At 53.5% G+C, this 27847-nt stretch overlaps 1 protein-coding gene across 2 annotated transcripts in view; it reads right to left on the bottom strand.

Moving 5' to 3' along the window:
• Chst1 (carbohydrate sulfotransferase 1) overlaps window positions 1–27847 on the bottom strand; it is a 91320-nt gene that overhangs the window by 8415 nt on the left and 55058 nt on the right. Inside the window, exon 1 of one of the 2 annotated variants that reach the window (XM_028878982.2) lies at window positions 6665–7123. The exons of the other annotated variant lie outside the window; for it this stretch is intronic. The gene's annotated coding sequence lies outside the window, so the exon portion shown is untranslated. Of the gene's footprint in view, window positions 1–6664; window positions 7124–27847 lie in introns of those variants that run through there. 2 annotated transcript variants of the gene reach the window in all.

Raw genomic sequence — 27847 nt, 5'->3', positions numbered from 1 at the left:
GTAGGCCAACCGTAGAGAGGGTCACTAGTTCTGTATCTTTTCACCATAGGAACGCTGCAATCTCCAGGCAGGTCATGCTAGTGCTCATGAGTGCTGGCATTGGGGGCAGGAGGACACTCCTGGCCATCTCGAGCCCCTCTGTAAAGTTGTCATCGGCCTGGAGGAAAGACCTGCCCAGGGAGGCTGGGTGGGAACCTCATTCCAGCTGTTTGGTGGGGCTCAGAAACTCTGAACTAAATGCTCAACCCCTGCTGCCCTCTGTTGCTCCGAGGTGTGAAATGAGAGAAACACAGCGATCACAGCCGGAAGCAGGAAGCCGGAGGCTGAGGATAGGAACAGATCAACATGGGGTGGGGGTGGGGGGCCTGTACAACAAGACCCATCAAGGGGTGTCCAGCGGTGTGAGTTCAGGGACTAACCTAGATCACAACAATCCTGGCTTGGAAATGTTCGCAGTCCCACCTGCAGGGACTTCAGCTTTAGGGGAAGGAAGCTGCTTCTGTCCTGTGTCTGGTGGCCTGGGAGCAAAGTCCTCCCTGACATGGGGTGAACGACTGCCCTCCTGTGCTGACACAAGGGCCTAGTGTACAGGAACCTGGGAGGAGAGATGAGTCAGAAAGCTGGTCCCTGTCTCAGGCAGGCCAGCCTATGAGAGGCGGAACCTGCCCCAGCACCAGACGGAAAGGCCCCGGTTTCCTGTCCACCCCCCCCCTCCCCAGCACGGTCATGGCCAGTCGGAAGAGTACTGAGGCCCCACCCACTGGATCCTGGCTTGGTTTGGGCTTCAGTCATCCTCCCGGCTTCAAGGATGAGAAAACATCAACAGGAGCCTGAGCACACCCGCAGCTGCTGGCAGCTGGCAGCTGGCAGAGCGACCTCCTGTTTCTGCATCCTTAGATCCCCGTCTCCAGCCACCTGCAAGAGGCCCACCTGCCCTGTGTGCACACGAGCTGGAGGTTGGGGGAGTGAGAGAGGATGAGGTACCAAGGCTCGTCTAAGCCCTGAGTCTTAGGTAGGATGGAGAGCCAAGCCAAAGAGAAGACCATGGACCTGGGTCCCACAGGGGGTTGATCCCACAAAGGGACCTCACAAGTAGGGAGAAAGTCCAAAGTCCAACCAAAACAGCTTGTCTCTACAGCAAGGCCAGGGCACCCATTCAACTGCAATGACCCAAGACCTGGTTGCAACCACAGAGCTTTAAGTCCCAGGCCACACCTAAGAACACCAGTCAGCACCAGGACACCAAGGGGTTGATGCCGGGAATGCCAGAACCAAGGAGGCCACCCCAGATAAGCTATTGATGATAATCATGACCTCACCATCAATCCTCAATCCTACACCTACTGACCAGACCAGGTTCTGGTGGTGTCACCTGCTGGGGACAGGGGCTGCCTGTGGTTCTTCCCAAGGGTTCCCTGCCATGTGAATGGATCTGGCTGTCTCACAGCTTCCCAGGGTTCCCACTGTTTCCCTGATGAATGACAAGAACAAAGATGATCACAAGTGGATGTGGCTCTGTTACCTTCTGCACCCCAACTCGGGGCTCTGGGGGAGTTATGACCTAGAAGCTACGACCCAGGAATGTCACCATCTGCTGAAGCCAGAGAACATCAGAGAATGACTTTGTAACCACAAGGTCTGAAACTGCGTGGACTGGATGCAGGGTTTAAGCTCAAGGCCTGGAGAGGCAACCCTTCTATCTGCACCTAGACCTTGCCACCCAGGCTGGTACCAAGGACATGCCTGGGTGTCTCATTTGCCACCTCTCCCAGGTGACAGAATTAGGAGCATCACACTCTCCCCATGTCATGACGAGTTGAACGAACATCTCTGGTTGCTGTGAACAAAGACCTCTAGAGTAAACTGTAACGTAGCTGTTCCCCCAGAGTTCAGAACTGTGGTGTGGCTGCCACGCATCACCCCAAGGGACCGCCTGCAAGTTCCGGGTGCAGACACAGCTGTGTCTGCTGCACAGGTAAGACTCTGAAAGGTTATATAACGGGCCAGAGAGATGTCTCATCGGGCAAAGGTGACTGCCACTGAGCCTGATAATCAGAGTTTGAAACCCAGGACCCATGTAGTAGAAGGAGAACCGCCCACAAGTTATCCTCCGACCTCATCACAGGTGCTGTGGCATGCACACATCCACATATGTGCACACACAATAAAATTAAGAATATATAATTCCCTTTTTAAAGAAAGAGCATTTAGGTGGCTGGATCACACAGCTCAGATGTAGCAGAGTGTGGTGTAGGAGGTCCCCCGGGCTCAGAGCTTACCTATAAGCTTTCCTTTCCCTCTGGCCTCCTGCAGTTTCTGGAACCCCGCTCCCAGCTTAGTTTTCCTGACCCTCTTGGTCCATAGTCCATGCTGGAGGGTGAAAGCCAGACCCGCAGTCTTAGGCAGCCTGACCCTCTCTGAGCCTGGCACACGGGAGGGCAAGGCCACGCCCAATTCACAGGGCTCAAACGAATCAAGTGAGTTCTCGGCACAGGCATGGGTCTGCGGCCATCACTCAATTAGTGCTGTCTTCAGAATGTCAGCAGCACAGACATGTCTGTCCTTTTCTCTACCCTGCAGAATCCTTGAAGGGTAGCTCCAAGGATCCCCTCCCTTAGTGTCCAGCTTGGGGCGCCTACACACTCAAAAGTCCCAACAACTCGCTGGTGTCCCAGAGACTCCAGAGAAGGGGGGTTGGGAGCTTGCCTTCCTCCGCATCCCTGGGAAGAAGACCGTGCTACCAGCAATCCCCAGCTCACAGCCCTTCCAGCTCTAATCAAGGAACAAACACAAAGAGAGAATCTCTAAACATTTAGAAATCGCGGGAACCCTGTGCCCCCACACGGCACCGTGGGGATTTATAAAGAACAAATCATGCCTGACAAACTTGATAGCTTTCTTGATAGAATTACAAGACTGGTGGATGAAGGAAATGCAGGCAGGGTAATATATCTTGATTTTTAGCAAAGCATTTGATACAGCGCCTTGAGTAATCTTACAAAATTAATTCAAACAGACTTGGCCCTCAGCTCTTGTCATGGGGCCTAAGGGCAGGAGGGGACATGTCCCAAGAGTCCTGAGTGGAGGAGGCATGGCCAGGGGCAAGGGCTGGAAGGCAAAGAGTCTGAGAATGGGGGCAGAGTTGCCGGGTCTGTGCCAGGCCACATCTTATCTAACATCTTCATTAATGATCCTGAGAGAGGGAGTAAACAGTCCGTTAATGAAATTTGCAGAGGATATTAAATTGTAAGGTGTTGTGAACACCAATGAGGACAGTAAAGTGGTCCAGAGAGACCCAAGGCAAGACCCCGAGAGCTGGCAGGGACGGGGGTGGGGGTGGAAGGCAGTTGCCAAGCTCCTTGGAGAGCTAGAGGGAAGGAAAGGGGCATCCCCCGGCCTGCTGTGCAGCTGGGAGAGGTCACAGCTAGCTTGGGTCCTGGCCTGGCCGAGCAGGCTAACCCCAGGAATCTTATTTTTGGTGTCTGTAAGGTAGAAGAGGCAGCAGATAATTCCCTGGCAGCTGATAGCAGGTAGGAGTGGGTGGAGGGAGTTGAGGGAATTTGGGACAGGATTCCACCTAACAAGAGAGGGCCCTGCAAGCCATGGGTGTGCTGCATTGACAACGGGTCCCGGGAGGAGACTGTGTGTGTGTCACTGGCAGCCTGAATCTTCCTAGGCCATGCCCCCGCCCCCAACACTGCTGGGGCTGGCACTGTTAGCCTAAACCTCTCCCAACCCTACCAGCTCCAACCTAAGGACTGTGCTCCCAACCCTGATTCTCATAACCAGATGGACCAGCCTCCCAGGATCAGGGGATGGGGCCCGAGCCCTTTTCTCTGCCACAGGGCCCCTTTCTACCTCTACCTCTTCTGTCCTAGCCCCCAAGGGGTTCAGCAAGCGATTCTTCCCCAGGATGCTGAAGCAAAGCCATGTGGCTGGCCTTGGAGGGTTTCTTCTCACAAGGTTCCTGGGCAAGGAAAGTCTCAAAAGGAGCCAGGCTGCAGAGTACCAGGCTGAAAAAGCCTACAATAAATCTCTATGAGAAGAAATGAGTGGCTGACTCCCGGCAGGGGTCCCAGGGCTGTGGAGGACCACTCCTCACAAACAGGCCAGCCCTGACACGTGTCAGAGCAGCAACTGGGACACGGGGCAGGCAGCCTGGCGAACCTCTCCCCATTAAGTAAGTAACCATGACACTCTCCCATCACACACTGTGGTGCTGTTGTGTGTTCCACATTAATGAACTTGACCTTCAGGAGCCTATTAGGTAGGTAGGCCCTCAGTTTACAGAGAAAGAAACTGAGGCATTGAGAGGTCACCAGAAGCTGGAGAACCTAGATCATGGAGGTGTCAGTTGCTGGCCAGAAAGTGGCCCCCAAGGGAGAATCCTAGCCCGTGGAGAGAGGCAGCCTCTCTTCTGGGGGAGATCAGAGCCTTCTTTGCCCATCTATCTTTCCCAACAAAGGGAGTTGGTCCAGCTCTACCACACTTGTGGAGCCTGATTTTACTATATGTTTCCCTTCCTTCCCCCAATGCCTTGCTACACCGAGTCCTCTGAACAAGTCTGTTTCCATGGAAACCATACAGTGACTCAGGGCTTCAGGACCTTCTCAGAACCAGATTATGACTATCAAATGCTCTCCCTCCTCACACACTTTCAGACTCCCAATGTGCAAGGATGGGTACAGCAGATGAGCAAGAGGGACCTGGGGGACACAAGCCAGACCTCACTGAGAACCTGACACCCAGGGCTCCTGCAGACTCCGTGGAACAAAGATGCATCCCTCCTTCGGGGCAGCCTGGCATATTACCCGCACTAGCACCCTCCACACAAGCCTCCCTTTGGAGCTGGGGTCCTTGGGAGAGGGCACAGAGATCTATGCCAGGAGAAGTGACCTGGGGGCCAGGGTAGAGAGAAGAGGGATAACTTAGGATGCTCAAAAGGAAAACATCAGCCCAAAGCTCCACAACTACTCAGCAAAGAGGGAAATGGGGATTTGAAGTCAGGGGAGGGGGGGATGGGAGAGGGTCCGCCGCACTGAGATGAGGAAACAAGGTGTTTGGTGAAGGGGGGTGTGAGATCTCAAAGCCCTGCAGTACCGGAGGATCAGCAGCAACGGCTCTCTCTAACTTACACACCTCTCCTCTCCCCACAGACACTGTGGTCAGGGCTGCTCTTGGGCCACTCACTCACCAAGATCAGGGACAAAAACAAGCAATGAAAGGTTGCACGACAGGCCCCTGCAGGGGTCCAAGACCCAAGGGCATATCCACCCCCTCCCTTCCCCAGCAGCTCCCTAAAGCCCCAAGAGGGCGGGGAATAGAATAGGTTGGAAGCTTGATCTCTCCCTGGTGAATCCAGAGTGTGAGTCATGACGGCAGAAGCACTTTGAAAAAAAAGAAAACAGGGTCATCGTGATGCCTAGAAGTGTGGTGGCTACTGGGGACGGGAGCCTGGGAACTGCCTGCCAGGTAAGGTCTCTTTGTGAGACAGCCCAGCCCCACCTAAGGGGCTGAGGAACCGGGGAAAGTATCTCTCTCCCTGGTCTATGAGCTCCCTGTCTGTTTGCCTCTTACACCCACTGGTATCTTTTTGGCTTTCTCAAGCGGCTCCCTGCCCTTCCAGGATGCCTGCCTCCTGCCGCCATCCTGGGTCCCTTCTTGTCCCTAGGTTCCACCAGATGCTGGGCTGAATTCCTATCCCCGAGTGGACATGCACCCTCCCTGTCCCAGCCTCAACCTCCTCTAACATCCCTAGCACCTGGATGCCTGGATCCCCTGGTGCCCAGGAGCCTCTTGCTTAAACAGTTGTTAAGTCCATCAGGAAGCCATAACTAGGAATGTAATCCTGAGAAAGGGTAGGCCTGGAGTATGGAGAGGTGACACAGTGAGACCCCTGAAATCAAACCAAAGTGCTCCCCCACCCCCGCCCCCGCCCCAGCAGGACCGTGAGGTCTTACCTTCCTCAGATAGCTTGGCCTTTTAACCCATGGATCCCAGCTAGAGCCACAGTTGATTGTTACTGTAAAGTCAAACACTGAGTCCCTTCCTGGAGCCTGAGAGGAGCTGACCAACTCCCCGACCCCCGACCCCAACCCTCCACCCCCGTCCTACTCAGAGAGGAGCTAGGACTGTTTTGGCATGGGGGGCTCTGCACCGTCAGGCAGCCCCAGCCTCCTAAAGGCCCATCCCATCACAAAATAGTGGGAGCGGATGCAAGACCTGGGCTAGATGCAAGAAGCTGGGACAGTGCTTTGCCTCAGGGTGTAAGCCTGGTTTGGAAAGTTAGAGGAGGCACCGGAACCTCAGGGTCTCTGGAAGCCTTGGCAGCCCCGAGTCGAGCTGTGAGATGGTGAACCCGGAGCAGACACCCGAGTGCATTCCGCAGCAGAAAGGGAGCTCCGGGCCGACGCTTATCCCAAGTTTGCTGCCCTCACCAGATGGGGGCAAGGAGGGGCTGGGGCGATCGCCGCGCTCCGGGGCTACCAGCCCAGCCAGCCCCTCCCAGCACCCAGCACTCTGCGGTCCCCGCCACCGCCTCCGCGCACCGCCCAGAGACACCGGCCCCGAGCTAGGGGCGTCTCCCGCCGCGCCCGAGCCCCTCCCGGCTGCTGCGGTGCAGTCCGCTCCCGCCTTCCCCGGGGCCCGCGGGGCCCGGCCATACCTGGTGGCAGGCGCGCTGGGAGCCGCTGCAGCGCCCAGCGCCGGCTCCATCCTTGGTCTAGAGTCAGGATCGTCGGGAGCCCGCGGGTGGCGGTGGCGGTGGCGGCGGCATCCTCCTCCTCCCGCGCCCTGCTCCTCGGCCTCCCTCCTCCCGAGCCTCTTCCTCCGCCTCCACGCGTCCCTCACGGGCCCCTCTCCATGGCCCGGGGGCTCTAGCCCGGGGTGGCTGGCGCACGCAGCACAGTGCCTTCTCCCGGGCAGAGAAAGAGAGCAATCGCTGGTCAGAGGGGCGCAGGGCCAGTGATCCGGACCCTGAGCACTGCAGCCCCAGGCTCCGGAGGACAGTAGCAGCCACAGAGGCCGGAGCCTCACGGAGCACCCTCCTCGCGTCCCCGAGCCTAAAACCAGCGGCCGCTGCTTCAACACCGAGCTAGCGGGTGGCAGGCACTGCGGTCCCGGCTCCACCCCCAGCGCCACCCGCCCCCTCTCCGCCCCACCCCGTCAGCGCGCGCCCTCCCGCCCCCCGCGCAGCCCAGGCCTCAGAGCGCCGGGACACCCCCTCAAGCGGAGCTCTGGGGGCCAACTCCCCGCCGGGCCGGGGCAGCCACGCCCACCCCGAGTTGAGGAGGCCAAGGGGCAGGAGCATCGGTACCTCTTGGCTTGCCCTCTCTCCCGCACCCCCAAGAGGGAAGGCACCGCTCTATCTACGCAGCCAAAACCTCTGGATCTCCAAATCTGGCTACAGCTCCAACCTGACCCTGGGTCCCAATAGCTATCCGCTGTCAGCGGAACCAGAGCAGAGACTCCCGAACCCAGAACTGGAGTCAGCTTTCCACCACATACCCCTGTCTTCCCTGGTCCTTCTCCAAGTAGAGAAATGTTTCTCTTGCCCCAGAGCCTGTGGGGAGCTGGTAAGACGCTAGAGTTCCTTTGCTGGAGGAAGCCTTCCACCTTGCCCAATCCCTGTCTGCTGAGCTACATCTGGCCTCCCTGGTGGAAATCAGGCCACAAGCTGTACTTGTGGGACCAGGACAGCAACAAAGCCCTCGCATTACCGTGGTCCTTCATTCTCTATACAAATATTGACTGAGCATCTCCTGCGTGTCATAAGCACCAAGCACTAGTCAGTGACAAGACAAACAGACCCCGGAACTCTCAGTGTGGCCTGGAGGAAAAACAAGGTAAACTGTGGCCGCTGAGCAGGAGGGGAAGGAAAACCTGCTTCTGCCCATCCACCACCAAGGCTTCCCCACATACAAACCCAGGCCCCACCACGGCCTGTTTCCCTGGCTGAAGATGGGTAGGTAGTTGGAGGGCTCTGGCCATGAGATTGTCCCAAGGCAGTGGGAGAGCCCTGAGTTTCCATCTCCACCACCGCTAAATTCTCCTGGAATCTCTCATTTCCACAGTCGATCACTCCTGATACCAGCGCCAAGAACAGTGGGGATTTTGAAAAGGAGGCTATTCTCCTGGAGCTCCAAGGGGGGCAGAGGGGCCTTTGTGGGTTTGCTGTGGGACTGCATGATGCAGCCTCTCTTGTGCCTCAGTTACTTCATGGGGAAAATGGAGATACCGCTTATCTCATCTCCTAGGGCTACTGTGAACGCCAGAGAGTGAAAAGAGATGTAAAACACACAGTGCTTAACCATGGTAGTGGTTGGCTGTGGAATCGATATTTACGTGCTCACTACGGGAATAATAGAATGTCTTGGATTCTCTGGAAGACCCCAATAGGCATCTCTTCACAAAAGTTTCTACATGCAACCAGATGGCATGAAGGCCCCTGACCCAAGGGTCCCAGTAAGCCAAGCAGTCATTTATCTTGGTTACAGTTGCCAACTCCTAATTATAAACTCCTGTCCCCCACCACCTCCTCAGAGAAGGCAGCGAGCACCACCTCTCATGTGGTGCCCTGAAGCAGTAGCCCTAGCAGCAGCTGTGCCCAGGAGCCCTGCTGGGCTTGCCCACTCAAGCCAGGCCTCAGCCCCAACATTGATAATGACCACATGGCAGGTGGTTGTGTTCTGAATTGGCCAAGGGGAGGGAGCCAAGCTTGCAGAGCATCCCAGGCTTCAGACTCCCTCCCATTTCTCCATGGAAAACCTGGCTCCCATCACCCTGCATGAACCAGAACATTCTCTCTCACCCAGGTTAATCCCCACCTGAGTTTCGTCTAGACAAGAATAGCCAGAGCTTAGAGCCTCCTCTGTCTCCCATTCTCAGATCCCAACAACTCATGTTTCAAACTCTGCTGTATTTCAGGCGGAGAGGAGGGTGTGGTTGAAATGTAAAGATGGAGTGGAATTGGAAGAAAACATATTCAAACCCTAAAAACAGACAAAGACCTGGTCTCAGGAGCACCATGATTCCATTTCCAATCGCCTGAAATCTCCCCACATAATGAAAATAAGTGTTTCTTAGGTGCCTACTATGTGCAAAGCAGTGCAGCCAGTGCTGTCAGGGAAGGGGGCAGAGAAACAGATGCAAAGGCTTGGTGTCAGGAAGCTTGGCTCCTGAGCACACAACGAAACAGCAAATAGTCACTGGTGAGAGGCGGGGTGGAGAGATGGCTCAGCCATAAAGAGCACAGACTGCTCTTGCAGAGAACTCTTCAGATCTCAGGACCTCTGTCAGGCAGCTTACAACTTCCTGTGGCTGCAGCTCCAGGGTGATCTGATGCCCTCTTCTGGCCTCCACTCCACATCTACACTCATATGCAAGACACATGCAGGCATACACATACTTGAAAACAAATGTTTTATTTAAAAAAAAAAAAAAAGAAAAAAACTTTAGAAAGAATAGTCACTGAAAATGTGATTTTTTTTTTTAAATGGCCCAGTAAGTCGGAGGAAGATAAAGCCTTGGAGGGTCATTCAGGAAGGGCTTCTGGAGGAGGAGGAAACTCCAGGAGCTAGAGTTTGTGGGAATGACAGGGCGTACAAGGCAAAGGAACAAAGAGCAGCCAGCCTGACTCTGCCGGTAGGAAAAGAGACTGCTAGTGATATGGCTAATGTCTGGGCTCTCCCTGTGAACCAGGCGCTGGGCTGTTCGCCTCATGGAGATCGCTTTGTTGGGTCCTCAAAAGCAGCCCAAGGTGGGAGGAATTGCCATTCCCACTTTACAGATGAACAAACTGGGGGCCAAAGGAGTCCTGTGACCTGCCAGATTGCAGAACTGGTTAGATACACAGTAAGCAGCCAGGCCAGGGCCTCCCACCGGGGCCACACTGGGCCAGCCTGGTTTAAAGAAGTATCTATGGAAAGGACCGGAGGCCAGGCGGGCCAAGGGTGGGGCTTTCGGCATCTCCCAGACATAGGTGCCTCCCTGAACAGAGCCCCTGAACAGGTCTCCCAAGAGTTCAATGTGAGTCATTTCCTCCTCTGCCCCAGCATTCGGGTCTCAGAGGCAACTGGAAATTTGTTAAGGGATTTGGGACTTGGGATCCTGGTGTTTTAATCTCTTTCAAGTGTCCACGTGATGGCGGTCTGTGCCACCCACCTTGTTATTTCAGTCGACTCTGGGAGATTGATGGCCCGGGCTTTGATTTCAAATGTGCAGCAGAGCTCCTGTGTGTCCTGTGTGTGACACTGATAAGACTACAGGCATGCAGGGGGTAACTCCCAGCTCTCCCTGGACTCCAGACCCAAGAGCTTCAGCCCCTGTAGAGAAAGTCCCAACCAGAACACCCTGGACAGAGCAGGTGGGCCCAGCAGGTAAGCCTACCCCACGTCTACTGCTGAAGAAGGTTGCTCAGTGAGAGCCCTGATGGACAAGCTGGGGTTCCAAACGCGCAAATGACTGACTTACCCGCACAGGAGATGCACTCAGCCTCCACGCAAGTCTACGGCTTCCTGAGAGAAAGGCCTCTTAGACTTCCCTACTTCTGCTCCTGCCCTGCTTCAGATGAGTTCCTTTTCTAAAGAAATGAGAGGAACAGCTCCATGGTTGAAATGAAACAAGTATTTGAAACCTTACCTGTGCCCAGACACGTGTCCGACCCGGTGAGCTCGTCGCTTCAACAGGCCATGCTAAGGAAAAGGAAACCCCTTCCCTGATCCTTCGGGTCCTGCAGCTGAGGCCGCTTGAAAGCTGTCCCCCTGCTGTAGAGGGACACTGTGCTGTCTCCAGACCAGCCGGTCACCAGCCGGTCACCACTAGCCGCCTGTTGTGTTCTTTGCTCCCGTGGGAGGTTTCAAGGGTCTCCCTCCCCACAAGGTGCAGGAAGAACACCACCTTCCCCAGTACCCTGTGGCCCAAAGCAACTCTTGCTACCTTTGCCTCCAGGAACCTCCGGGCAAACAGCTCTTCCTTCTGGCAGTTGCAACCTTTAACCTCTGACCTCAAATCCAGGCTGAGGGGCCTCGGACAAAAGCCCTTCTCCCTCTTGACTGTCTTGCTCCCTCAAGCCACTCCAACAGAAAGTCCCCTCCTTCCCAGTTACAGACCCAAGTCCCCCAGGGAGAAGAAAGGAAGCCACCAAATCCTGGAAGGGAGGGAACAGAGAAATTCAAGGGTTTGCTCTGGTCAGGAGCCAGACCAGACTACAACTGCCATCTTGTGACACACTTGTTACCAGCAGCTGCCAGCACCACCCCACCCCAAGCTCTTGGCCTCCCAGGGGCTGACGGGGACAGGGAGGCAGAGTGACCTGGGGACTGGGACAGAGCGGGCAGGCTCCAGACTCCCGAGCCTCCAGGCTTTATCTGCCTTCCTTTGACCTCATGTGGTTCAGCAAACGCTTGCCAAGGTAAGTGGTATTCAAGTCCCCGAAGTTCCCGAAAGGAAGGAGAGGTCGAAGAAGGCCAAATGTCCACTTCCTTCTGAGGAAGAAGCCTTTCCCAGTCCGCTCTGCTAGCTCTTGCCTTACTCAGAGCTGTGGTCCAAGTGAGAAGATTCAGGGGCCTAGCTGGGGACATCTGGGCTCTTGGGACCCAGGGCTTCCCAGGGGCTCCTCCACCACCTTCCTGCAGTGGGAGTGGAACGGTGGGCTCAGGCCAGAGTCTGGCTTATTTAAGCACAAACACCACCACCACCACCACCACCACCACCACCACCACCACCACCACCACCGATCTGGCACCAGAGCCAGATCCTGAGACACTGGCTACAGCGTCCTGACCCAAGACAGCAAGGTCTGCAACCCTGCAAGCCTGCCACTGACCTAACAAGATGATACTGTGAACATCTCACAGGCCCTGGGGTTGAGTGGGGTGATAAAAGTTAGAGGCAAAGAGCAGAAGAGGGTGATTATGGGCTGCATTTAAAATTCCTCTCCTGTGTAATTCTCCGGCTTCTATGGGGCTGTTTCCATGGTGAAGAGAAGCTGAACCCAGGGAAGACAGGCTCCTGGCCCTGTAGCTACCCACTCTGCTCCTGCACTCAATCCTGGACAAGACACTTCAGCACAGAGTTTACGGTCCAGCTGAGAGTCTAGCAAGTGCCAGAACGAGACTGCGGGCAATACCAGCCCCAAGTCCTGTGGCAAGGCCTCTAATGGGCAGAGATAGAAAGGGAAGGGCAGTATGTGGGTCCAGGGAGTAATTCAAGAGCTTATTCTGGGACTGTCTGAGGCCACAAGGGCTCCCAGGCCCTTTCTAGGAGTAAGAGCTACCTAGAACAGCCACAACGCCCTCACACTTCAAGCCCTCAGGAAGCCTGACCCTTGTCCGAGGAGCCCACTCCTTTTGCCCCTCCCTGGCCTCGGGCCTGGCCTTTTCCAGTCTTCCCTCCTGCTTACCCCTCTGCCCACCTCCTGCATCCCTCATCCCTGCTTGCTCATGGAAAAGACAAGGGGTTTGATACCTTCTGGTCCCCAGTTCCACCTTTCAGCAAGCCCTGGCTGGGGTTGAGAAGGCTGGAGGCACTTCTGGAACATTCTCTGCAGGCAAGGGCAACAGGCAGGACAGGGGTAAGCATTGCCTCCAACAGGCAAGAATCAAAGGGGGGAAGGTCAAGAGGCAGTGTGATCCAGGGCCATTTCTGAAGTCTTTCTCAGGAATCCTTTAACAGGATGACCTGGAGTGCCAGTCCAGAGTGCCATACCAGGGAAGTCTGGGGTGCTTCCTGAAGAAGGAACGACCTGGTAATGGAGGTCTGGAGCCTCCATGGGACCCTCAACAGGACTGCCCACACTTACTCATCCCGGGAGAGAGAAGAGAAAAACAGCTCTTCACTGCCCATGTCTCTTACCTGTACTCCAGCCTCTTATCCGAGGTACCAGCTCTAAAAGCATCATCTGCCCTGACTCAGGAATCAAGGAAGTGTATAGGAGATACCAGGCCAGGAGGAGCTTGGATCTTCTTCAACTGCAACTGCAGCCAGCCTCCCCACCCAACAAAAACAAGACCCATATCATCTAGCTCCCTCAGGGTCCAAACCTTCTCTCCATCAGATACAAGGCCCAGAAATGCCTGAGAGGCTGGGGAAGGCCTTCTACTCTGCTCAAGTCTGTGTAAGCAGTGCCACAGAGACCAAAAAGATGTTCAGGAGTCCAGGGTGTAACGCTTAAGACATCCACTAAGGACATCTCCCATTCCTCAGTCTTTAGGGCCACCTGGAGGCTCTTTTGACCAAATCTTGAGCTGGGATTACAACATCAATACCATCAACCCCTCCACCCTGGCAATGACTAACCGTTAAGAGATACTGGGTGTGTAGACAAAGTGCCTCTCTCGCCAGGCCAGCAGGAGCTCAGACTCTCTCCCTTCCTCTCTCTGAAGAATAGTTGTCCTGCCTGCCAGGGGTGGCAAGCTTGTGGTCTGGACACTGAGGTCACTTCTCCCACTGGACAGCCCAGGCCTGGTCAGTGCCACACCTGCAGGACTCCAAGGACTCAGTCCAGGAACAATGGTGCCATTCACTCCACCTAGCTTGTGCATAGTGACCCTCTCAGTCTGTCTTTGTGGCTAAACAGTGTATTAAGTGTGTACTTTTGTGTGTGTGTGTGTGTGTGTGTGTGTGTGTGTGTGTGTGTGTGTGAGAGAGAGAGAGAGAGAGAGAGAGAGAGAGAGAGAGAGAGAGAGAGAGGTAGAACAGAAGAGCCCAAGCAGAGGCAGCAGCAGGAGCACCAGCCAGGGATTTGTAAGAACACCGATCACCTTTATTGAGCAATTACTACACATGTGCATTATCCTCACTACACCCTGTGATCCAGTTCCAATGTAACACCCCAACACATTTTTGGCATTGCCAGGGCCTTGTGCATGCTAGGCAAGCACTCTACCACTGAGTCACATCTCCAGCCCGTAAGCCACATTTTAAAGAAAACAGAGGTGATGGTGACTTCTACACAGTGGCCTTGACTAGGAAGGAGCAAAGGGGGTCTTTCTGAAGCCCCATTCCTAAGGGTTGCAATCACATGGGTGTGCATATCTGCAGAGGTCCACTGTGTGGCCCACTGAAGAACTGTGCAAAATAGAAAAATGGTGTCTGTTGCATCCATGGGATAGAACTCTCCCCAACTGCAAAATTAAATTTCCAGCAAGGAAGTGCTTTGGATACTCACATAGGTTTCCCAAAATAGTCCACTAAGTGGAAAAGAGCAGCATGAAAGACAGAAAAATGTGCAGACACTTATTCTAAAATTCCATCTATACATGTCTGCTGGTGTGTGTAGATCATCTCCAGAGAGACCCACAGAAACCACAGCTGCTTCTGGGGACAGTAGCCGTCTGGTCCAAGACAGAGGCAGGAGGAAACGCTTCCAAATACAGCCTTTGCTTCACTATTCAAAAATGAAGGGAAGTTAAAGCAAACAATCAGAGACCCTGAGCTGCAGCTTCCCAGGTATGATCCCAATGGCTTTTGTGCATTTGAAACCAATGGACATCTTGACACCAACCTTAGGGCTGTGGCTGCCCCTCCCCCAAAGGTCGAGGCTGACCTCTACTACAGGCGATCCAGGACCCAGGTTGAAGCACCAGAGCAGCTACAAACTTTAGAAAGCCAAGCAACCCTTGGACCCCTGAGTGGGGTGTGTGCTGTAGAATACAGATATTTCATCCTGGATTCCCAAGCCAGGGTGACTCCTCAAGACTACCACACAGTCCAGTGGCTCAGAGCCCACGTCTCTGCCACCTCCCTGTGTCTGCCTACAGACCCCAACTAACAGGGCCTGGGGCTGAGGACCCTGGCCTCCAGGAATCCCGGGTGAGAAGCTTATGGAAGCTGTCAACCTAAGCTAAGGGAAAGATCATGGGAGTAAAAGCAACAGGGCTTTTGCTGACACAGCTGAGCACATGGCTTCTTGAAAAGATCAAGTGTGACTTATCGTCCTGTGTTCAAATACCACTCCCACCAACGTGCTGGCCTTCAGACCTTAGACGAGCATCCCCATCTCTTTCATTTTCAATAAAAAACGATGGCACCTACTGTCTATTTGAATGATTGTGAGGATAACTGGGTCAACAATGATCCCTGATCCCTGAACCTAGAGGAAGGTTAGGCATCTTACAAAGAAATCCCAGATAGCAATAGGGTCTTACCATCAAGTTTTGGAAGGTAACCGAGAATATTGGCAATAGCCTGTAATTTTAGGGGGTCTACGGGACCTCACTAGCGATCCCTGGCATTGACCTTTTTATTTCTCAGCCTGAGGTGTCCAGTGGAGACATTGTTACTCCACTATAGGGTAACTCCATTTAGTGTGATCAGCTAGCTCCCTGCTCCCGACAGCATGCCATGTCTTCCCCACCATTATGGGCTTCTAGACCTCTGGAACCATAAGCCAAAATAATGTTTTTCTAACTTAAAAAAGAAAGAAAAAGAAATCTCAGGAGGAAGCGCTGGAGCTGGAGCTTTATGCCATTCGGCCACTAAGAGCCTTCGTTAGGCAAGGACCGGGCCAGGCCAGGCCAGACACCATGATCAGAGCAGAGATGGTTTTAAATTTACAAAATGCTGTACCTCCTCCTGAAGGGGTGAGTGGGTATCTCCTGGGTTCCCCCCTACATGAGAGTTGTCAGGAAAGTGAAAGTCACAGAGCTGAGGAGGGGTGACATCCCAGGTCCAAAGCCTATCTCTAAGCATCTAAGAGGAACCCAAGTGGGGAGCCTGGGCAGTCCAGGACATGCGAGTCCGTGCTCCAGCCCGGCGGCGGCGGCGGCGGCAGCAGCAGCAGCAGTTACCCTAATCACCTACATTACCCCACACTTTGCACTCCTGTCGGAGACCTGCCACTGACCATTGACCAGAGGCCAGCAGATGTGGGCCCGGCTGGCCTAGAAGCCAAGTTGTGAACCTCTGAGCTTCACAGAGATGAGCTACTGTCTGAGTCTGGATTCTTTGAGGACTGAGCATGGCTGCCACAGACAGCAATTCTTCTTCCTCACCCATCCCCCCCGACCCGCCTTGTCCTAAGACCTCGCCTACTGCATTGAGTTCTCACTCAGCCAACACAAAGGACCATCAATGCAGGCTCAGAGATCTTGAGTAGGCACAGAGGAGGTCAGAATAAACCAGGAGCAGCCCCCCCCCCACCTTCAAAGAGCTGAATGCCAGTGTGGTAGATGTAGGATGTGCTGGGTTGGGAGTAGACACAGAATGTCAAGGACCAGGCAAGATGATGGCAAGTACTAGATCTAAGGGTTAGCTGAAGACCATGGAATGCAGAAGGACAGTTTGGTTCTGTCTGGAAGGGGCTCTCCTGCAGACTTTATCCCCTACCCCCAACACCACATCCACACTCTGTCACCTTAGCCAGATAATCTGAAAGCCATTTTACAATTGAGCACACCAAAGTTCCAACAGGCCATCAGCTCCGAGCTAGGCAGCCCCCAGCACTGCGGCTGTGAGGTACAGCTTCCCTCATGTAGCTGAGAAACTTCCCACTTGTTATTCTGAGGTGATGTGGTCTCAAGACCCTAACACAGTTCCATCTCTCCACACCCTCCTACACCCTCTCAATCTATAGCAGACCCGCTCTCTTCAAGAGGCCCCTGGTAAGGTTCAGCCATTGACCCAGCATTACCCAGTGCCTCACCTCTGCCAACTCTGTTTAAATGCCTTCCCCCTCCCCAAGTTTGAAGATAAAATGGGGGCTTTCGGGGGCGAGCTCACAGGGTTATTTCAGCCAGCCCATCTGAACAGTCCAGGTGAGTTACTTTTGGCCCTCTCCAAAGTGGCTCAAGGCCTGCCCCTCAGCTGTTTTCCAAATAACAGGCTCAGAACACAGCCATGCTGGGAGTGTCTCCTCACACTATGTGCTGACCCCTAACTCTCTAAAGGAAAGGCATCTTTGAAGAGGGCCACCCCTTCCAATAGCAGCCTGCAACAGGTGGCGGGACATTCCAAGGCAGCCAGGGCACCACCACCTCCCATCCCGCTCCTCAGACTGTCGGCGGCGAGCAAGAGCTTCTAATCCCAGCTAAGAGTGGAGAGGAGGAGGAGGAGGAGGAGGAGGAGGAGGAGGAGGAGGAGGAGGGGGAGAGCCCTGGCCTGGAGCACAGGGCAACAGTTTAGCTCCTCGGGGCCTAGTATTATGGAAGACCCCTAGAAAAGGCTTTGGCAGTGTAGACACCTTCCTTACCCCACAGAGAGATACATCCTAAGTCAACAACTTGGAAACAAGAGGGATGCAGCCCTCCACTCACTGCGCAGCGGCGGGAGGGTGAGGCGGGCAGGACTGGCATCCGCCTCTCATCCAGAGCACAGGAGCAACCTTCTGTCTGTGAACTGGAACTTGGAACCAAAGGTCTGCCGAAGAAGCAGCTTTTCCTGAGACCCCGTCAGTCTCATCCCAACCCCTCCTCTCTCAACAGATGTCTGGTTTGACCACCAAGGCCGCCTCTGCCTCAGTGACCTTTGTGAGTCCCTCTCCTTGAAGAGGAAGGTCTCCTGGTAAGGGCACAGTGAAACAACAGGCTCTTTGTCCACTCTCGGCCTCCGTCTTAACTGGGGGCATCAACAGTACAAACCTCACTGGGTTGTTGAGAGGAGTAAAGGAAAGAAGGACCTGAGCTAAAGCGTTTAACAGTAGTAACAAGCACCATAGATACTCAATAAATGTCAGGTACTATCATCATTAGGGCCCTCACTGGTCCTGTGGCTGAGAGACTGCCTACAAAGGGTCCCTCTGATGGCCCCGACCCCTCCCCACCAGTGACGTAGCTGCTCAACTTTGTAAAACCATAAGGAGAAGAAACAGGACTCCCTGGAGGGGACTTTGCCTACAGATGTGAGAGCTTTTGGAGCTCGAGGTGGTGAGCAGGAGGGAGGAGCCGGCCAGGCTCCCTGGAAGCCCTACAGACAGCAGAGGCTGCGGTTACAGGCGGCCCAGCAGCATCTGAGCCTGTGGGGGAGGCCAGGACAGGGAGGTGTGCAAGGAGCGAGTGTGGGAACACAAAAAGGTAAGCACAGCATCACTGGCCGAGGCTGTCTCGGGCAAACATCCTGGGCAATGCTCTAAACCTCTGCGTGAGGCCAGAGCTGCGTGAGGCCAGAGCGAGGGCTAACCCATGAGGCATCTAGGAACCATGCCTGTTCTCAAAGCTCGCGCTACCTGCAGTCCCTTCAGTGCATGCCTTGCTCCAGAGCATGCGGTGAGCTCTCGGGTCACACTCCTTAAATCAGGGCAAGGCTGCTTCCAAGCTCTGCTTTCCTCTGTTCCCACCCTATGGGACAGCACAGTGACGTCAGGGCCCCCAGTTCTACAGGAGACCATATCCAGACAAAGTCCCATTTAATATGCTGTGTAGCGCAGGGACGGGAAGGGGGCATTAGCAAGCTCCACTCTCCCTTTCCTCCGTTGACGCTGCCTCTGCCCCCTGGTTTTCAAAGGGGACTATGGCCCATTCTGACCCTGGACCACCTCCCTCGATTGCCCTCCCAGTGGCATCCAGGCCACCTCTATCATAGCTGGTAGCCACTAAATTACCAACTAAATGAATCATGGAAGTGATCACACAAAGCAAGGTCAATGGGACCGACAAGTAAGTTGATACAAAGGACTTAAAAGCAGTGTACCAGGAACTTAGGCCCAGGCTTGGACCAGCCAGTCCTTCCACGGCCTCCTCCCTGTGTAGAGAGACACCCCTCCCCCAACCCAGGCCTGAGCCTTGGATGAGAAAGAGATTCCTCTGTTCCAAGGATAAATCCCTGAACGCAGGGCTCCCAGTAAGCCAGTCTGCTTACTCAGGGTCTGTCCTCCACCCCTTTCCCTTCAGGAAGAAAGGAAAGGTCTGCATCCAAATGCCAGCAAGGATGTCACTGGCATACCCAGGCTCCAGCTAACCTCACCGGAAAGTCCAGAGTTGCACTACAGTATACAGGGGTCACCTGCCCCCACTGCAGTCTGCATCCAAATGCCAGCAAGGATGTCACTGGCATACCCAGGCTCCAGCTAACCTCACCGGAAAGTCCAGAGTTGCACTACAGTACACAGGGGTCACCTGCTCCCACTGCGCCCTCAGTCCCAGGCCCAGTCAGTCTGCAGAGGGTCCAACTGTCCCGTGCTGACTCAGAGTGCACTTTTTTACTTGCAGGGGCAGTCAAAATGTCCCCTATAGGCTCAAGCATTTGAACACTTGGTCCCCAGTTGGTGGCGCTGGTTATGAAGTGTGGCCTTGTTGGAGGAAGTATGTCCCTGGGAGTTTGGCCTTTGAGAGTATGTGCCTCACCGGCTCCCAGGTCCCTCTCTGTTTCACGCTTGGGTCCAAAGTTGTGAGCGTTCAGCTTCCTGCAGATATCGCCACGCCTGCCCCTTGCTGTCGAGCCTGGGCCCCGCCATGACTAACTCTCTAGAACCATAAGCTAAAATCAGCTGCTCAGGATGCGTTATCACAGCCGTAGGGAGCCCACAGAAGGGCCCAGAAAGCACAATCTGGTGGTATTGCTGGAGCAGGTCCACATGACACTCAGCTGTCCCGTGCAGCCCACAGATCTATTGATAGCTTCCCTGAAAAGAAGGCACCTGAGCCACTGGGGAGTCTCCAAAATGACAATCTGAGAAGGATCCCATGTCCAGGAAGACAGCAGACTGTTTCTTCCAAATGGATCATTCATTCATTCAACACACAGGAAGTACACCACTTGAGGCACAACCGAATCCTCCTGAGGTTGTTATGGGGCCACGTGTCCTCTGTTTCTACCATAGGTTCCAAGAACTGAACTCAGGTCATCAGGCTTGGGAGGCAGGGGCTTTGAGCTGCCATGCCGTCTCTCCAGCCCTCTGATACTCTGAAGAGACACTTAGTGTTGCTCACTTGGCTTATCAGACTATTGAAACAATGAACCCTAAGGAATTGGAATTTCCCCAGGAATAATCATGCTTGGAGAAAGAAATGGCTAGGGGCCCAGGAAGAGATTTTACGCAGTTCTGACAACTTCTCTGACCACCTTGCAGAGTCTGCAGCCTAGACGGTAATGATGGGCAGGACCACACCATGGCCAGGACTGCTTAGCTATGTATACCTCTTGCTCTCTATTTAAACCTAAACTTTATGTTGTAAAGGGGGACTTGGGGGATGGGGTGGGGACCTCTTTGTTCCTCTTGCCAGTGTGGTCACATTGAATAAATCTCCTTTTTCTGCTTTTTATTACTTGAAGAATGGGCCAGTTGAGGACCGGAGATGGAGCCTGACTTGTTAGAGGCTGCCAGGCCTCAGGGTCTGTCCCTAACAACTCCGGTAACAATTATTCAAGGGCCCAGCACATAAGCCATGTGACATAGCTACTCAGCCCCAGCAATGGGTCCCGGATTGGGGGCTAAAAAGACTGGGAGTTACGGGTTGGCATTCAGAGCTAGAGTCCTGGCAGCAGAAACCTTGGAAGGCTCTTTTTGCCAAACACCTGTGAGTAGGCTGAGAACTCTCATGCATCTGCATCTGCACTGAAACCTTGAAGAGGGCTCATCCATCCTCAAATGGAAGATTGACAAGCAGCTTAGTTTATTCAAGTTGGCAAAACACCTTCATGTGGATTCCATTCAGCCCTCTGGAGGTTCCTGTGCAGAAGGCACCTAGCTCCCTTATTTGTCACTGGGTAAACTGAGTTTAGTACTGTGGAGTCTAAGGCATCTGACCTCACATCCACAACATGTGTACATTGAGTGACAGGGCTAAGGACCCTGGTACAAGCACTAGGTAGGTGGTAAGTCATCAGAAGTAAAGGGCACCACTGTTTGCATACAAAAAGTCAATCATGAGCCCAGGGAAGGGACCCAAGTATACATGGCTTTCCCGAGGCCTTCAAGACCATAAGTATGGAAGACTCAACAGAGGAGCTGCAGGAGTGTGGCTGAGGATGGCGAGCCGTGCTTACCCTGCTCTCTGGAGACAGAGGGCATCACAATACAGAGTTCACTGCAAGGCCAGGCCTCCCGTAGCCAACAGCTACCTGGGGAGGCCATGCTCAGTAGCAAGCTCTAAGAAGCCCACAATGAACTGAGCCTGGAGGAAGAGAAAGGCCATTGCAGGCGACAGAGACCACAGACTTTCTGTGATTTCCCCCTGGGAAAACAATAAAGGCAAGTTGCAATTCAGTGAGGAAGTAAGGGAGAGGGATTCCAAAAAGAATCATGGGCAGTGTGGATGGACAAGGGGCAGAGGCCACAATCAGAGAGAAGGCAACAGTGATAACAGAGGCCCCCACACAACAGGCTCTAAGGGCAAGAAGCTGGGCCTGTGCTCGTCCTCCACACCCACACTGTCTGCTGGTCCTCCGAGTTCCAAGATCATTTGTGGGTGGACTCCCAGCTGACTCCCTCCACAGGCTCTTCCCAGCTGTTCTCTTGGCCCCACAGTGGGTCCCCCCTGCTTTCTCCTTCTACTTAAGGAGTCAGAGAAACAAGCCATTGTGCCCCATGGCCCCGAGGGCTGGAAGGTAGAAAGCTAGGGAAGCCCAAAGAAGAGACAGAAAAAAAAAAAAAAAAAAAGAAGTGTCGTGGTTACCCTCCTACCCTCCCCCAAACCCAGAAGGGGAGAATCCAGATTAACAGACACTAGACCTCTGTTTCCCACGGTGTGTCCACTGAATGGTGATGTCCCCAGGAATGAAGGTTTCTATGGTCAAGTAACTTTGAAGAAAAGGAGATTTCAGCAGGGTTTCCCTGGCAAGTCCTTCCAGAACCTTTAATGTGTGCATATGCAAAAGGAAAGCCAGCAGGCTGTACTTCCCAACCTTCACCAAGGACCAACTTTCTATGGAACGTGCTTTGGACAACACACAACTAGCCCTAAGCAATGGGTTCCGGGTTAAGTATTTAAGTATGCTGATATGGAATTCAGCAACCAGGGAGGAGTTAGGTGGGCAGGTAGGCAGAATTTTCCACTAAAAGGCTGAAGGTCTAGCTTCTCTTTCATGGGTCTCAGCATCATTGCCTGAATAGTGGAGCAGTTGAGGTAGTGAACTCCTATAGCCTACCTCGCTGGCTCCCCAGGACTCTGCAGGATCAAAGAAAATATGTGGGACCCCTCTGCAAGAAACAGCACTACCAACCATAGGGCCCCCAAAGCAACCTCCTTTGGGAAAAGGCACACACTTAACCATTATGAGTTAACATGACAAAAACCCGTAAATGTTATATAAAGCAAGATACACCCATGTAAGATAAAAATGTGACAGCGGGGGGCGGGGGGCGAGAGGGAGCACCCCAAAAGGAGAAAAAGCTAGTGTCAGGAAAGAGAAAGTCAACAGCAGCCAGGAGTGCTGCTGCTACCCACCCTGCTCCACTGGGGGGTCCTGGTCACATCCCTCGCTTTCCTGGACACACGGGGACTTGCGGTGATCTCTGAGGTGCTTCCTGAAGTCAGAATGGAGACCCAACCTTGGATAGCCTCCAAGGTGACTGGATGTCTCGAGCAGCACTGTCAAAGGGAGGAGATCAAACCCAGGCTAAATGGGAGGCTCGAGGGCTGGCCAAGAAGTCACAGCCACCCAAGAGTACAAGAGACCCTAGCTATGACACTGGAGGCAAGCCCCACATCAGAAGCCAGTAAGTGCAGAAAGTCAAAAAGCTCCCCATCTATTCAGGCCTCAGCATTGGGGGTCAGGCTGGAAATCTTGTCAAAGTTGCAGAAGACTAGGACATCACATGACTTGCTGCCAGAGAGGGGGGGCACCCTAAAAGAGAAATGGGCCCTCAGAGTGCAAGAAGTCACGAAGTCCATAATGATGGACAAGGGAGCAAATAGCATCTCTTGAGACTCCTGTGGGGTGTGGAGGAGTGTCACCAACCCACCTACACCGGAGGACTGGCCTTTCTAGGCCCTACTTTCCAAGTTTTCCCTACTTTCCCCAAGAAGGTTCTTCTTCCATTTGCTACAGAGACTGCAGCTAACTACAGGAGACTGGGCAGTAGCCGGGAAATGCCCATACTTAGTACAATAAAGGGGCAGTCTGGACTTGAGCCCTGCACTCTCCCTGGCCCAAAACTCAGGTGAGGTCAAGAGACAATGAGTGTCTAGCATTTAGAGATTCTCCTATGAACACCGTATGCCGACAGTGTTTGTTACCCAACAAGTATGCAGCCTATGAGCAATCCAGTGTGTCCTGGTGTCTGCCGCGGAGAGTATGAACGATACTGAAAAATCAGTGCATGGTCCAGGAAGCATGTTTGTCCCCATTGACCTCTGGAGACATTAGGGATGTTGGACTGGATTGAGTCCACATCCGCAGGATTTCTAAAGGCCTCACAAAAAGTGAGGTGCACGTGTGTGGCACACAGTCAATGTATTTGGTGACAGTAGCCTTTGCTACTGACTCCATCCAAGGACTCACTCACTCAAGGGCAGTAGCCAGATTGCTCAGCCTCTTGGGCTCTCAGTCTCCTCAGCTATGTGCAGGAGACTGGACTAAACTGCTGATGTCCCTGCAGGCTGGTCTGCGGCAGAGGGGCCAAGGTGGATTGTCATCCGCAGGCAAGGACCTTCTCCCAAGCCCGTCCTGAGCCCAGCATAGCTCCTTCCCAATCAGGCCTTGGTCTTCAGGCGTGAGGGCACACAGAGGGCAGGGGTGAGGGCAGGGGTGAGGGCAGGGGTGAGGGCAGGGGTGAGGGCAGGGGTAAGGGCACACAGAGGGCAGGGGTGAGGGCAAGGGTGAGAGCAGGGGTGAGGGCAAGGGTGAGAGCAGGGGTGAGGGCAGGCAGAGGGCAGGGGTGAGGGCACACAGAGGGCAGTTGTGAGGGCAGGCAGAGGGCAGGGGTGAGGGCACACAGAGGGCAGTTGTGAGGGCAGGCAGAGGGCAGGGGTGAGGGCAGGCAGAGGGCAGGGGTGAGGGCAGGCAGAGGCAGGGGTGAGGGCAGGCAGAGGGCAGTTGTGAGGGCAGGCAGAGGGCAGTTGTGAGGGCAGGCAGAGGGCAGGGGTGAGGGCAGGCAGAGGGCAGGGGTGAGGGCAGGCAGAGGGCAGGGGTGAGGGCAGGCAGAGGGCAGGGGTGAGGGCAGGCAGAGGGCAGGGGTGAGGGCAGGCAGAGGGCAGGGGTGAGGGCAGGCAGAGGGCAGTTGTGAGGGCAGGCAGAGGGCAGGGGTGAGGGCACACAGAGGGCAGGCAGAGGGCAGGGGAAAGGTTCCATCATGGGAAGATGATTCTCAGTCACTGCCCTTGCTTGGATGTGAAGCTGCATGTCAAGAAACCACTTCTACTCCGCAATTTCAGAGATTAGTCCTGGCCTGAGTCTAAAGTCGGTGACTAAACCCCCTAGCAGAGCTCGGGACGATAGACAGCTGTCCACTGGAAAGCATTAACCTGGGGCCAGCAGAAAAGCCAAGCCGACTTCAAGGTCCTGCAAAGTCCCTGGACAGTAGACTGGGAGCTGCACACAGAGGACCAGAGGAGCCTCCAACCCGAAAATAAAAAGGGTGAAACTAAAGGGCTCCCCAGACCTAAGGTCAAGGCCATGACGAAGAGATGCCGTGCCCACTGGGCCTCTCCTCTTTAAACTTACTGTCAGTCTGCCTTTCCTTTTTTTTTTTTTTTTTTTTTCTTTTTGGTCAGAAAGTACTTAAGTGAGTGTCCTTGGGGACATGCAGTTCCATCTAATTCAGCTCTTAATTAACCCAGCACACCCCAAAGAGGGTACAGAACTACTCATAAATTAAATATGAAAAGCATTATTTATCTAGGAACAGCCTTTTAAGGGCTCGGAGTCTGACGTTTATGGTTACTAATGAAGATGGATTTGGAATGAGAGAAGTTGGAAAGAGATACTGTGGGAAAGGATGGGGCCCTCAGGCCTCAGACGTGTTCCCAGAGCTTGGGGAGGGGTCAGCTCAGTCCAGGGAACTGTATTCTTTGGTTCCAAGGAGGCAGAGGTGCCATGGGCCAGTCTGTGGGGCCCTGCTGGGATCCAGCCCCAGACACTACCCACTCACACTCTCACACTACCCACTAATCCTTCCCCGTGCCCCTGCAGTGGCCTCCTGCCGACCCACCACGTGGTCACATCCTCCCTGCTCCCCTTGTCGTCCTCGCTCTTCAGGGTAGAGTGAGGAAGAAAAATGATGAAGAAGAGCAATTTAAAGCCCATCCCAAGAGAGATGCACCATAATCGGCCATTCTTGGGGTCCACTTCCTTCTCCAGGCCTCCTGCTCGCCTTCGTGAACCTCCTACAGGCCCCAGAGCCCCTGTTCAGGATGGAGAGGAGGAAGGAGACAGCTCTTAGAACAGGAAGGAAGGTGTCTGCATAGCCTGTACTCTCAGAGGGGTCTCTGTCCCTGCTCTTCCTCCACATCTCTCAACCTTTAGACAAAGGCAATCCTGGCCATTCCTCCACTCAAGATGATGACCTCCCTTTGAGTGGTTCAAGTCCCTTCAGACCTTACACAGCTGAAAATTTAGAGCTTATCTGCTAAGCCCTCCATTCTTTGCCAGGAGCCACCAAGCCTGTCACAGGCCACACTGATGCCTGTCCTCTCTTGCCGAGGAACCACTGTCCCATGGTCCTCCACCATGTTAGTTCTGTTTTGAAGCACTGGGTCCGTAAACCCAACCGTATTTACCTCAAATGGGTGAGGAAGATGGGTTCGGCACAGTTCAGGGCTCAGGACAGGAGTAAGCAGATGCACACAGCTGAGGTACCCAGGACCTGGCCTAGGCCAGGTCCACCTAACCTCTGTACAGTTCCCAGAAGCCTGGCGGTTTGGTGTTCTGGGACCGGACGGATGATCATGGATTCCATGGAGCCTTGAAAGCCATTAACAAGCACTGCTAACAACTAACCCAGTAGAAAAGATCATGTAACTACCCATAGTGGTGGTGCCTCCCTGAAGCAGAGGCCACTCAGTGGTAGGCCATCCATCCTCAGGCAACCTCAAACTAAGGAGTTTTATATGTTCTTAAGGACAAATAACCACAAAGAAGCCAGCATATACCCAAGATGACAGGCACGACACTGACTTCAGAAGTGGAGGGCTCTCGCCAAGGTTCACAATGCTTCTGCTAACTATTATTTATTGTCTGTCCTATCATTGTAATTACACCCTCAACTCACCAAAAGATTTCTCAACACAACCTCCCCTTATCCTAACCCTGCGGACTTGTATCCACCTAACACCCACCCCAAGGCCTTCTGTCCCTAAAGAATAAAGTAACTGTCCTGTGTTATGCCAGCCCATGGTTAAATCACAAGTAATTTGAGTGGTGAAAATGTTTAAGTTCTCTCAAATCTATCAGAAGCTAGCTTATCAGCTATAATTAACTGCAAGCATTTTTTTTTTTAACAATTAGACTTTGACCCCATTACAGAAAGATGTTCCTGTTTAGGTCATTGTAACTCCAGCAGCAAAGCACAGTCTACCATGAGTGGAAAGTGTCTTGAGTGGTTCTTGTTATAATAGTGGGTCCCTTTTAGAGAGTCTCAATCCTGCTTCTCCTCTACTCAAAGGAAACTCCCCATCTGGGGAATGGAAATTTTAAAACTTTAAAAGCCTAGCTCACTCTTGTTAGAATAAGTGACATTCAAAGGTCAAAGTGTGTAGGAGAGTGTAGGTGATGTCTAAAAATGGGCTGACCATTCCTGCTTCCCTGGTGGGCACCAGGCTTGTGCACACCCATTACCTTGTCCTCTGTCTTCAAGCAGAGTTTTTAGAGACTTTGAGATGTTTAAAAATTACCAACATTTAGAGAATGACACTCCCCTGAAAGGAATGTCCAGAAAGTTCCAAAAGGAGATGGACATGAGATGGCTGAATGCCCTCACAGGGAATCACTATGTGCCTCCTGTGCACACCGTAGTTCACGTGGTGGAGACTATCCAGAAACGCCTCCAATCCCTCCCTGATCCTGCTGGACCCCATTAACTCACACACTGCTGGCTCTGGAAACAAATTCTGCCAGTTCACATCTAGGTGTGCAGGCCGGACCTTGTGGGCCTCTGTTCGTAAGATCCCACAGCCCTTAATGTCCTACTTAGTCTGGGAGGGCCAGGTGAGTCCTTCCTGCTGCTCGCATATAAACACCTCAGACTCATCCAGAACAGCTTATGTTCTGGATGTCTAGGAAAATGTCACTTGGGTCGGAGGCATAGTTTCCTGGCCTGGGCTTGTACACCCAAGCCCTGTCTTCAGGGTCTCTTCTTAAAACTAGTGACAAGTCCGTTCCTCGTCCCTGCCTGTGCTGCTGCTGGCTGATGTCTTCTGTTCAGAGTCTTCCTGCACTTGGTGCAGTCCTGTTTCATCAGATTTGAAGATCTAATTTTCCCAACGGACATAAAAAGGATTCTTATCCAATTGCAGAAACCTCTAAACAGGAAAATGTTGACAGTGGGAAAGACCCATGTGCCGCAGACTCATGTGTACAAGCCGATTCTGCCCTTGGTCCAAGGTGAGAACCAGGAAAAGGCAGGTAGCCCCGACAGGACTGACCTGGTCTGTCTCCCTCCCTTCCCCTTCTGAGTGAAGAGAAAGGGAAGCAAGCGAACCGAACCCAAGAAGAATCCAGTCAAATATCCCAGAGCATAATTACTAAAATATAGAGATTTGAGTGGCCTCTGAGTCACAGGAAAGTGATGAGACGACTGCCTGGCTAGCTAACCAGAGAGATAGCTGCTTCTTTACCAGCTATGGTAGGAGGCTTGTTCATTCCTTAAGATTTCCTTTGGATGGATGGACTGAGGAGCTGAGGAGACAGCTCAGTGGTTAACGTGCTCACTGCTCTATGGTCATGAAGCCCTGAATCTGAATACCTAGCACCCACACTTAAAAAATGAAAACCAAACCCTGGGTGTGGCAATACACAACTGTAACACTAGCACTGG

The sequence above is a fragment of the Peromyscus leucopus genome, chromosome 4 (assembly GCF_004664715.2).
Source record: "Peromyscus leucopus breed LL Stock chromosome 4, UCI_PerLeu_2.1, whole genome shotgun sequence".
Taxonomy (NCBI): domain Eukaryota; kingdom Metazoa; phylum Chordata; class Mammalia; order Rodentia; family Cricetidae; genus Peromyscus; species Peromyscus leucopus.
Note: the sequence above shows the minus strand (reverse complement) of the source record. Positions and strands in the feature narration are given on the sequence as shown.